This window comes from Protopterus annectens, chromosome 2.part2 (genome assembly GCF_019279795.1).
Source record: "Protopterus annectens isolate FY-2018-M chromosome 2.part2, PAN1.0, whole genome shotgun sequence".
NCBI classification, from domain to species: domain Eukaryota; kingdom Metazoa; phylum Chordata; order Ceratodontiformes; family Protopteridae; genus Protopterus; species Protopterus annectens.
The window spans coordinates 1,122,168,351-1,122,181,874 of NC_056730.1; the positions used below are offsets into that span (position 1 = coordinate 1,122,168,351).

The 13,524-nt window shown below is 41.1% G+C and overlaps 1 protein-coding gene across 8 annotated transcripts in view; it reads right to left on the minus strand.

Moving 5' to 3' along the window:
• Window positions 1-13,524, minus strand: part of APBA1 (amyloid beta precursor protein binding family A member 1) — a 1,810,703-nt gene that overhangs the window by 1,563,451 nt on the left and 233,728 nt on the right. For 7 of the 8 annotated variants that reach the window (XM_044064355.1, XM_044064360.1, XM_044064357.1 and 4 more), the window contains exon 2: window positions 9,008-9,114. The exons of the other annotated variant lie outside the window; for it this stretch is intronic. The gene's annotated coding sequence lies outside the window, so the exon portion shown is untranslated. The remainder of the gene's footprint in view (window positions 1-9,007; window positions 9,115-13,524) is intronic. 8 annotated transcript variants of the gene reach the window in all.

The window sequence follows — 13,524 nt, forward strand, 5'->3', positions numbered from 1 at the left end:
TCATTCAAAGGGGATCCAGTGTCTGTCCACCTGGGATGACATGCTCGACAAGCCACGCTGCTTCGTTACAGACAGCTTGCACCTGTCACCCTTAGGCTTTCGAATACTGGCCAAGGCTCTTGCCAACCCCATAGTGCCTTTTTTAGGCAAGGCTCAAGAGACAAACCCACCGCCGTAAACAGCACAAGTAACAAAAAACTGAGGGTAATGCTACTCAATGCCAGAAGTCTAAACCTCAAAATGCACGCACTTGCACTCCTCAGTATGGAGAAAATCGATACATGTGCAGTAACAGAAACCTGGTTTAAGGCTCCAGTGAGCTCCCCAGCACTACCAGGCTACAACTCATACCATACATTTCAGCCACAGAACCCGGACCGAAATACAAAAGGCGGGGGCGTATCCATATTCATCAAGGATATCCACACCTCTAGGTTAGTGGCACAGCACGATGCTTCAGAGATTATCCATATGCAACTAACAATGGGCAAAACTGCAATTCAAATTGTAGTTTGCTACTGATCACCCACCATGTCCCAGGACCCCCATTCCACTTTTCTGGAAACACTGGGAAACATAAAGGTCCTACCAAACTCCCTAATATTGGGTGATTTCAATTACCCAAACATTAACTGGGAGAACTACTCAAGTACTAACTCCCTTGCCCAACATTTCCAAGAATTTATAAACTCAAATGCCCTGGATCAACTGGTCAACACTCCCACCAGAGGTGACAACATATTGGACCTGGTCATCACCAACATGGGCGACCGGTGTTCCACACTGGAAGTCAACCCCTCGCTGGCTAGATCTGACCATAAACAAATCACTTTGGATATCCACATTCCACCCCCACCCCCGGACAAGAAAACCACCATGAAAAACTTTTCAAAAGCAAACTTCAAGTTACTTAAGACCGAGGTGGAAAGTTTCAAAGCCCCCCATGCTAAAAGATAACACTGTCCAAGCTGCAAAATCCTTTACAAATGCATTCTATGGGCACCTACAAGAATGCATGGATCGTGCTATCCCAAGCAAAACCAAGATTCACTCCTCCAAGAAAAGGAAACCAGTCTGGTGGACCCCTGCCATAAACAAGTTATACAATAGAAGGCGCAAACGAGTACAGAAAAGAGTAAAATCCCAAGAAGGGAAGACATCCCTGATCAGTATCAGCAAGAAACTATGATCCCTCATAAAATCATCCAAGGCAAGCTTCGAAAGAAAAATTGCCAAGGACTCCAAAGATAACCACAAGGCATTCTTTAGCTTATGTCAAGAATCTAAGTGGCAATGCTCAGATCTGCTCAGAGTTAGTGCAGAATGGCACAAAATACACTGAACCGACCGATATCACCAACATCCAGGCAGACAAGTTCAGTGCAAACTTCACCCCCCTTCACCCCTAAAAGGGCCCATAACCATACCAGAAAAATGTACAGCCCCTGAAATCACAGACACTCAGGTTAAAATAGCCCTCTCTAAAGCCAAAACACAGCATCAATGGGACCGGACGGTGTCCCAGGCTGCGTCCTACACAAGCTCAAAGACGAACTAACCCCTCACCTAAACACACTGTTCAAACTCAGCCTCTCCACAGGCTATGTGCCCATAGAGTGGCGCACAGCAACGGTTATTCCACTCCACAAAGGTGGAGCCACAACAGACTCCAGGAACTATCACCCTATAAGCCTGACTAGCTTGGTCTGCAAGGCTATGGAGCGCATCATCATGGAACTCATTAGCAGAGCCATTGGGAACTTCCAAACACTGGACCCTACCCAGTTCGGCTTTGTTAAGGGTAGATCATGCCTCCTAAACCTGGTGGACTTCTTTGAGACAGTTACCAAGGCTATAGACGAGGGAAAGGTGGTACACACAGCCTACCTAGACCTCTCAAAGGCCTTTGACACCATTCCCCATTCTGGTATTATAGACAAGCTCACCAGCCTGAACATAAACCCCTATGTCACAAGATGGGTTGCCAACTGGCTCACGGAGAGAACCCAAATGGTGAGCGTTGCGAGAGCTAGGTCCAACGCTAAACCGGTTACAAGTGACGTTCCCCAGGGGCTCAGTCCTAGGACCCCTCTTGTTCGCCATATACTTCTCAGAGGTACAGGCAAGCACAGGAGGACTATGGCTGACCAAGTTCAAAGATGACTGCAAACTAGGAGCTATAACTGACTCTCCAGCTGACACAGACATCTTCCAAAAGGGTCTCACTGAGACGGATACCTAGTGTCAAAATCATGGCCTCAAGCTAAATGCCAAAAAGTGCATAGTCATCCCCTTAGGAAAAAACAAAGTACCCACAAACTACCACATAGGTGGTAGTCCCCTAAATACGGAAGACATAATAGGGGATCTGGGGACCCAAGTTGATAGTAATCTCTCCTTTGATAATCACATTGCCAAAGTGGTTAGAAAATCCTTCTATATGGCCCACCTAATCACAAAAGGTTCGCATCCAGATCAAAAAGAGGTCATTGTGCCCCTCTACTCATCACTCATCAGACCCATCATAGAGTACAATGCCCCATTTGGGATGTACCTTACAAGACACCAGCAACAGCTGGAAAGACCACAGAAGTACCTCACCAAGAGGATCACTGGTCTCAAACAGATGCCCTATGCAGCTCAACTGAAGAAACTTCAGCTGTACTCAGTTGCATACCGCCTACTCAGAGGTGATCTCTGTCTGACATACAAGGCCATGTCCAACCCAGAATTGATGGACATGCTCCACCTAAAGAAAACCTTATCCCTGTGAGCCACACGCCCTAGGGATCTAAACCTCACCACAACAATAAATAAGACGTGCTGGAGGGATAGATTCCTGTCCCAGAGACTTCCCATGCCCTGGAACAAGATTTCAATCTACATTAGGCAGAGCTCCTCGCTAACACTCTTCAAGAGAAACCTTGACGAGTGAATGGGAAACATAAATTTACCCCGGGGAACACTTCAGTGGCTCTGCTGGACAGAAGCACAGGGAACTAATCTAAGGGGGCGGCGAAAGCCAACACATTCTGGCTAGGCTTATAAATGCCTTCGGGCAGATTGCCTAGTACCTACCTTTGAACCTATGACTATATTTATAAAATCCATTTAACTACCACACTCAACAAGTAAGGTTACAATACTGCAGTCACATAGGATGGTATCTGTAATACACTATTTGTGAATATGCAAATACTCAAACAGGAACATCATAGCAAGTGGTTCACAAATGACAGCATCAACAGAAAGTAAACATATTCATTATAAGAGCCATCACAGAAGAACTCAGTGAGACACACACATGTTGCTGTAGCTATCAAAGAAAATGACCTAAACAAGAGAAGAACATGAGGATACAGGCACCCCCTGAATTACAGGGCAGGCCCTCACTTACGTATATACCAACTCTAAGATGGCTATAGATTGGAAAAAAGGAAATACTCTAAGGATAGCATTCTTAGACTTCATATATGCAAGTCCGCATTTTTGTTCAATCAGTCTTGCTATTCTTGGATTTACACCAAAGAGTTTCAGACTATCAAACTGTTACCTGACTTACCTTACACTGTACACTAGGTTCTAACTTAGAAACAAATACAAGATAAGTATCTTATCCAAAATGAAGCCAGATAGCCTAAAACACTACTGTAAATGTGAGGAAGGTTTACTTGAGTAACTAATTGGCTTACACTTACATTCCGGCAACAATGAAAAGAGCGTCCTTACTATGACCTTAAACATGATAAAGGAAAGAATGAAAGGTGTGGTTAAGGAATCAGTAAGGCTTCTGAGCTGCACTAATGACAAACTGGAAAATGAAGATGCCCTAAAATGCTGGACTAGCTTAGCAAGTCACACACACACACCTCATGCACTTTCCAAGTAATATGAAAAAAAACAGTGGAAAGACAGTTGAGCCTTCCCCTTGCAGCTATTCTTCTGGTGTGCTCCTGGTCAAAGTCATCACAAAATATAATGCAGTTCTGGAGGTTTTTTTTTTTTTTTTATCTGCATTGTCTGCCTGTTCTCCTGGCCTACCACTGTAGTAGATGGCCGGTGATCCAATTTTGGAGACTACATTCAACAGAAGAATGGTCACTGGAAGAATCTACAAGCATCACAGTAACTCCTTCCTTTGGTCCCCTTACCTTTGGTCACTGAAGGAATATCCTTTATGCTCAGGTAACCCTATTCAGAGGAAATATCCAACACCAGTAGTCAAATACTGTATAACGAACCATATTTGTATTCCACTACGTCTTGGACAGCCTAAATCCCAAATGGGGGTGGGGGGGGCATGGCACATTAAAAAAGATAATGGACACTCCCTATCAGTGATGCTGAAGATTCATTACACTCTGCAGAAGCCCATGGTTCAAGACCCACTCACCCATAGCTGCTGAGTGCAGTAGATAACTAAGGTGAGTTAGACCTGACCGAAGAAGCAGTATGCAAGGTTTTACCTGAAACAAACCTGGTAATGTAGGGTAGATGTGTCACATTCTTAGCTGTTAAATCTAAGCAATACCAATAAGACTGCACAAGTTTTAATTTTTCAGTCTATTATGCTCTTGCCAGTTAACTGCTTTACCACTTCTTGCAGTCCCTCTGCATGCTTCACACAGACTCAAAAGGCATGGGTCACACACTAAAGAACTTGTGCATGTGTTCTTTTGTTTTAATGGATTCACTTTGTTGCACCCGATGGATGATATGATGATAATTTATTCAATGTCACACATGAATATTCTAGTCTGGATACTAGCTTAAACAACATATTGGTAAAGTAGACACATTTTCAGCTTATGACAAATTTCAGACATTAGTAATGATGTAGAAGGCCTTTGCATTAACTGACAAAAGGCTAATCTCATCAAGTTCTTCCACTTCAGGCCATGCATACTGCCAGAAAATGATTAGTATGATTACTGGCATAGTGCTGTGTTTAAATCTGAGCTCTACTGTACCACCTTGGCAGTGCTGATGGCTGTGAAGTGAGTTTACCTACAGGGATTTGTCTTTAAACATCACAAAAATATAACTAATCTGCACTCATTAAAAGCATATTCTGTGATACTGTTGCTTATCTTCATCTTCTGGCAATTGCTAACCTTTGCCTAACATGTAAAGAAAAACACGCTTACAAAGGAACATTAAGCACAATACTGAAGAACAGTATAGCATTGTCTTACAAAAGTAACATTACCGTTATTCACCTCAAATTACTTCATTAGTCCTGCTGGTGTCAGCTATCACACAGACAAAACTGCAAGCTATGCAAGCAATGCAGTGCAAAGGCAAACAGAAAATGAGCAGAGTAAGGAATTACTTCAAATGAAAATTCAAGGTATACATACACACCAAATGGATACTAATATTACCCTATTTAAACGTAATATCTAATATTTGTTGAAATTCATATCATAAATATCAATGAAGAAAAAACATTGTCCTGTGACTCAGGAAACAGGAAAGCAATCATCATTTTATCTTTACTGGCGGAAGCAAAAAATTAACCTGAAACAGGCTGCAAGAGCAGGACAGCAGTGGAAGCTACGCTCAAGGTTTGTCTGCTCAGATTAGCATACAATGTGCGCCACAGTCTTTTCAATCCTCTGCTCTCGTAAGAATACAAACACTGCTGCAATGGATTATGAGCAAGGGTCCTACACTGATGTAGTGCAAATGTGAAATACAATAATAACGAGAAGGTCAAACCGGGTACACACACACACACACACACTCCTGTCCCTCTAAAAGCAGCTACATTTTGACTACAAGCATAGCTGTGATCCAAAATGAGAAAAGACAATTTAAGCATTCTGTTCAGTGCCATTGAACAAAGAAATGTTGGTCTGAAATTAAATGAGACTACTCTTTCACCAAATTCACTCACTTGGGCACTGGCAAGGTATACGTCGCTGCTACCTATGACTTGGGCTTAGGGCAGTTGTGAGGAAGAGTCTGACAACTAACACAGTTACAGGTGATCACTACACGGGTGGTTGAGTGAATTAAGTGCACAGTGTAAGAATCTAATGGCACTGTGAGTTTCACCACAACATAGTGTAATCTGAAAGCTGGCAGTGCACTTTTCATAGGGTTTCCAACATTTATTCAATGGGGAGCAACTGTGAAGTTGGTATATATAATTGGTATGTATAAGTTTGAGTGGTGGGGGGGGGGGTCTGTCACTCTGCAAAAAAAATTTCTTTTTTGGTTAACGCTTTTGTTATTCAATTTTCGATAAACAGTTGGCTGAAAAAAATACTGTTGACAGCTCGTAGATAAACCCTGACAACTTTACCATCAGCTATCCTTTACCTAGCGATGAAGGAGGCACTCCATTATTACCCACTGAGATAAAACAACAGGTGCAACCACCCTAAGAAGATGGCCAGATATAGTAATAGACATTCTACAGGTGCATGTAAGTTGCACATATGACTTGCTAAAGTCACTATGTCTGCTCCCAAGCACAGCAGAATTAAGAATAAAAGGAAACTTTTGGCCCACTATCACTCCAGGACAGGTGCAAAATTAGCTGCTTTGCTACACTGCATGATAACGGTCAGAATGGAAAGGACATAGTCAAAGTCAGTAAGAGACGGTGGAAGCCAAAAACAAATTAAAAATATACAGTTTTGTGTCAGTTCACCCCTTCAGTACAATAGTTTGTACAATTATGTTTAAATACAGCAATGTTACTTAAAAGTTGTGACAGTAACAAGAGACAGGATTATCAATCCAATTTAGCATGCGCATGTTTTATCAAGCCACTGCTGCAGTCAAGGCTCCTACTAGTCATGCAACTTTAACTACAAGCCACTGCTGCAGTCAGAGCTCCTACTGGTCATGCAACGTTAACTACACACCACTGCTGCAGTCAGGGCTCCTACTGGTCATGTAACATTAACTACAAGTCACTGTTGCAGTCAGGGCTCCTACTAATCATGCAATATTAACTACAAGCCACTGCTGCAGTCAGGGCTCCTACTAGTCATGCAACGTTAACTACAAGCCACTGTTGCAGTCAGGGCTCCTACTAATCATGCAACGTTAACTACAAGCCACTGCTGCAGTCAGGGCTCCTACTAATCATGCAACGTTAACTACACACCACTGCTGCAGTCAGGGCTCCTACTAATCATGCAACGTTAACTACACACCACTGCTGCAGTCAGGGCTCCTACTAATCATGCAACGTTAAATACACACCACTGCTGCAGTCAGGGCTCCTACTAATCATGCAACATTAACTACAAGCCACTGTTGCAGTCAGGGCTCCTACTAACCACTGCTGCAGTCAGGGCTCCTACTAATCATGCAACATTAACTACAAGCCACTGTTGCAGTCAGGGCTCCTACTAATCATGCAATATTAACTACAAGCCACTGCTGCAGTCAGGGCTCCTACTAGTCATGCAACGTTAACTACAAGCCACTGTTGCAGTCAGGGCTCCTACTAATCATGCAATATTAACTACAAGCCACTGCTGCAGTCAGGGCTCCTACTAGTCATGCAACGTTAACTACAAGCCACTGTTGCAGTCAGGGCTCCTACTAATCATGCAACATTAACTACAAGCCACTGCTGCAGTCAGGGCTCCTACTGGTCATGCAACATTAACTACAAGCCACTGTTGCAGTCAGGGCTCCGACTAATCATGCAACGTTAACTACAAGCCACTGCTGCAGTCAGGGCTCCGATTGGTCATGCAACGTTAACTACTTAACTGCAAGAGTTTTATTCTACTTGTGCCTTGTATCTCACTGACAGAATTTTCTTACGCTTGTGCCTTGTATCCTACTGCAATGATTTTCTTCACGTTGTGCCTTGTATTTTACTGCAAGGATTTTCTTCTAGTTTTGCTCTGTATTCTTACATCCTTATCCAATCTGGCACAGTATTTGCCTCTATAATCAATACATAAGATTAAAGGAAATTCTTTCTGTGACACCCATGCCCAAGGGATAAAGCACTGACTGTGACCCACATAACCTATGACTGATATGCACCCATTTATTTGTGATATGCAGCATAAATAGCTAGAGATTTGACAACCTACCAACCTGTACTGTAATGTTCTTTTTTTTTCCCCCCACACTCAGCATACACATGGAAACTTGCATATTCGAGCAGGATGACATTGTACCCAATATCAGGTTGCCGCAAGAGACTGGGTTAAGCCAATGGGGGGATAACAACCACCCTTTAAGGCTGCCTGGACAACAACCCCTTCTCTGCCCAGCTCTTGCACTATCACTACTTACAGTTACAAGAACAACAAGGAACATTTGCACTGGGAAACATGGATCCCCCACCCCATGAAATAATATCACGTACAGCGCAATCCAAGGAACAAAATGGCAGTGCAGTTTAACAAGGGGATAATGACTGGCAGCATGCTTCTCAGCTGTCCTTGATTTTGCAACATGTCCCTGACTTTGCTTCATATTTTCCCTGTCCTTCATAAAATATTTGATTTGATGGCAAAATGGCAAATCACATGATGATCACAGTTAGTCAATAATGTTGGTCATTACAGTTTCATTTTCTTTTTTCTTTTTTTTAAGAGTTTCATACTTCTTGTTCAAAAAATGCATGCTGTTATATTAAATGTTTTAATATCAAAAATAAGCACCATTTAAAAATTGCCTCATATTTGTGCCTTTATCCCCCTATAATTTTTGACTGTCCAGAATTTTGAGCAAATAAATTGAGGTGTGATTGGCAGGTATGAGAAGGACGGACATAGAAATAAAAATGTTCATTGGCATCAACATTCGGCATGCAACGTTAAGATTAAGTACCCCCTCAGGAGGTACTAATCAGAATTTACATTAGGGCACTTAACATTCAGCAATGTTGGTTCACCTCAGACTCCTCTAAGACTCACAACTGTACAATCTGTTAAATACCCACACCAACCAACTAGCTCTCTCCTTAATATGAACAGTTACAAGCCACTAATACAGGAGAAATACACTGATAACGTCTTACCTTCCTCAATTAGCAATCCTGTAAGAATTCTTTCCCCTTTATAAAGCTTCCAGCTACCAATTCTTTAGTAAGACATTTCCATCTGCTGACTAACAGCAACATGAAACCTGTCAAAACAACACAAAATGTTGCATAAATAGCATAATGCACGATGTTCTGTAAAAGAAAAAAAATGTAGATCTGCATGCCTGTAAGGTTATATTGGCAGGGTGACCTAATGGTTAAGGTGTTTGCCTTGTAAGCACAAGGTGCAGGGTTTGAGTCTCACAAGGGATAACTGGCTAAGCTTAAAAAATGGCTTGTAAGGGCAGTTAGCTTAGTACTAACCTATGAACCTATGAACAGCAAACGTCTTCTTTAACAGCCACTAACAAATACATGCAAATGGTGACATCCTTCTTAAGATAAGATAGACATGCTTACCTAGCAGGTGTGGGAACGAGACAACATTTGCCAACAAATTAAATAATATTAAATCAAAGCACTAACTAACAAATGAAGGAGGTTTTGTGGTAATGAAACTAAGAGTGACTAAAATCATGATTAGTGCCAAAGCAATAGGAAGGATGGCCCAGGTGGATGGCCTCTTAACAATCCAAGTCACCAACACTTTGCAGGCAACTTTTGAGAGTATTACAATGTTAGGAAAACCATTTTAAATAAATTAAGCCATTCACAGTATTAAAGATACAATGTTATTAACATTTAAAAATGTAAATTCTGACAGGGTACAGCTAACAGTGTACCCATGATAAATTCACAACCACCCACACAAACAAGTTTGGTAGTCTTGCTGAAACATGGATCAGGGCAGCTTTCACAAAAACTATAATTTTCTCTCCATTTAACTGGTGAAAGTTAAGAAAATCATCTTGCAAACTAAAACAGGACCAGCTTCTTAAAATCACATAAAACAACTTCATTTATTCCTGTATACAAGTAGCTTCCTACAGGTACATCTTGAATACCAAAGGCAAATAACTTCACAAATAAACTGGCAGAACTGCATTCAGGCATGTGCTGAAGAGACATGCAAAGCCTGTACATCTGCACAATGAACATTTAATCCATTTCCATATGCTATTGTATAAAACACAGCAGCAGGAAGAAAAACGGAATGTCATATTTAAAAAACATACACATTTATTTTCTAAACAAATGTCATTCTAACAAAATAACATTTTTGTACATTTAAATAAATGTTTCAAAACAATTCTTGCCTACCTAAACCAAAACTATACTTGCTTAAAAAACTATTACAGTGCAACGAGATGATGCAAAAACTATAAAGGCACCATAAAACAACAACAATCTCAAATTAACAACACTACTAATACAATGAACCCTAAAGATGGAAAAAACTTTAAACAGTCTATGTAATCAGAATGCAAATAAAAAACCTGAAAAAATGCAAAAAGTCACAGAATAAAATCAAAAGCAATATGCATTACATAAATGACTTTAAAAAATAGAACTCAGAAGTATTTTCTTATAAAACAAATTGTAACAATAAAAGACAGAAATAACACAAATAAAAAACGTCTTTCAGCTTCTCCCATTATTGGTCACCACAGCGGATCACTACTGGTCCGCAGATTGATTGGCAGTGGGGTTTTTATGATGATGAGTTGCCATCCCGGTGCACAACCTTCACAGAAGGCACACACACACACACACACACACACACACACACACACACACACACACACACACACACACACACACACACACCTACTGCATGACTTTAAAACTCACTTGACCGCAGGGAGGACATGCAGACTCTGTACAGGAAGTGCTCCAGCCGAGAATTGAACCAAAGAACCTCTTGCTGTGAGGCGACAATGCTAACCACTGTACCACCATGGCCAGTGAAAAAAATAACACAAATAAAACAACTAATACATAAATGAAAACTGTATAACAACAATAAATCTCATTTGGGTTGTGGTAATGCAAAATTACCCAAGCCTAACTTTGGTCAATCAGGCTTTGCGCTCCTAAACAAACCATAAAAGCCACTGGTAAACCTTGCATTAACCACATCTAAACATGGTTTACTGCTAAAAATAAATATATACATGTTTGCTGTAGAAGTCACTGAAATGCTGCCACTCCTATAACACTGCCATTACAGGATAGAGTTGCTTGCTGAACTGTCACTGTGCATTCACCTTAACAGTGTCCAGAATTATACAGTTTGTTTTCGGTCAGTTTTGTCCTCGTAAGTGCTAGACTGGAACACTTCCACCAGTCAGACTCAGACTTGTTCAATCTCCCACATAGGGTATCCCAAGTACAGAGGTGACAGCCATTAACAGGAGATCATCATTCAGGAGCAGTCCCAAAAAAGTTTAGTGCCTTAGCCTATGCCCTAACTTCAGCAAATTTGTTACTTGAAGGGCAGCCTCTCATCCAGTTTATTCTGGCTTTGCCCTGACCAGAGCCTTATGGCAACAGTAATGTCTTGTCCCCATACTACGGTGTCATCCGCCCCATCAGCAGTTGCATCAAGCTTGGCACAGGTTTGAAGGCATTTCCTATGGCTCTAGCCCTGCAATCTGTTGACTGCCATGAGCACCCACATAACCAGAGGGAACCCCTACACCCCCCCCCATAATATGTGCATGCTCCCACACACACACACACACCTAAAAGGACAACTATCACTAGCTAAGAAGTGCCACGCCCATGTCCTCTTGGTCCTATGGCCATTTGTATCAGACACGTCTTTACTTATAGAGGGCATTTGGATGACACAAAACCCATCACATCCTACCCTCTTAGAATTGGTGATTTCACATAAGACCTTTCCCCACTGAGATGTTCCAACTCCTGTGCTATTACTTGGGTTTCAGCCAGGACTTTACCCTTCTATACCACAAAACATGGCAGAACAGTACAGGTTTAATGGCCTTTTCATTTTAATTAGCTTTCTCTAGAATTCAATAACATACTTAAAAGTACAGTGGCTTTTGGAGAGTAATGAGGAATGTACACATGCCTGGAGTGGCAAATGAGTTTGCTTTAAGTGATCTTCAAGGTAAAAATGTTTTAAATAAAAAAAGAACCAATACAACTTTTAGAACAATACAATAACTTCTATAAATGAATGCTTTGCAGCATACGTGCATCCTGGCTATAGCACACTATACTTTGTACTACCAGCAGCTAAGTGTTACGTCCCTGTCTTGAAGTACTTAAGAAAACAGGTGCAAATGAAGCCAGAGGTTGTTAAACCACTCCTGTCCAAATCAAAGTGGATGGGCAACAATCCAGCCTGCCACAAATTCCTCTGTGGCCAGCCAAGCTTGTAGAATTACTTCTACATTAGCATCTCACGTTTAGGGATTATGGGATGTAATATCACACAACTCCTAGCTCAGAGACAAAAATAAAAAAACACTAATGTTACTCTACCAGCTTGGAAGGCTATCTTTTTAATTCTTGGATAGCAGCCAGATGCCACATGTGGGCAGTACTAAAATTAATCACTGCCCACTGCAGCATTCCACTTCTGTTTTACTTATTCATTCACTCATTTTATTTATTTATTACATTTATTAGAGTGATCATGGTGGAAGTAGGATTGTACAGTAAACTGAAAACATAACTGTGGCCATTTTTTTCTTTCACCTTCTTCACAAACATCAGACGGTTACACAAGAAGTGGCTATCATTTTTTAAGGGCTAGGGAAATGTGTAAAGCACAGGGAAGTGACATGACCACTGTTAAATTATTATTGCTATTGGGGAAAAGTATAAGCAACACGATGAAATACATCAATGTAGTCATTATTTGTATTTATACACAGAAGGTGTCTGTATTTCAGGGTTAGAGGTGAGAAGGCATGTCATCTATGAAAGCACAGGGTAGTTACACAACTGCTGAATGTCCACTTACATGGCTAGTTGGAAGCATTGTATGCGTCTAACAGAAACGAGCTGAAATATATTTTTGTGACCATTAGGGCTTTTATTTTCTTATTGGGAGATCAGAAGTGTACAGAATATGGCTATATTTTTTCCCAGGGACAAGTTATTTATGAAACTACGGGGCAGTTACAGGACCACTGTTAAAATAATCATGATACAGCTTGAAAGGGGGGTCTTTGTATGCTCCTGAGAGCAACACGATGAAATACATTATTAAGTTATATTTGTGACTTCTTCACATTCAGAGCTGAAGTACCTTGTCAGAAGGGGCACAATCCATTGGGGCATAGTATGAGTTAAGGGAGACATGTCTGTATCTGTTGCATTTTTAGTAACATAAGTTACAACCCATGTGTTTGGCTTTCAAGCTGCTCTTTGCTATTATCATGTCATAGCCTCCATAACCCAGATCTTTATAGAGTCAATTCACAACAAATACACATTCACTTTTTATAGGAGACAAATACGCAATTCATAAAATCAATGTCTGGCAGTTAGCACACAGCACTATCTCTTTGACTTGTTAACGGGCTGCTTCTTGTTCCAAAGGTACAAAGTCTGAATCACTCCACTTTTACTTCCAT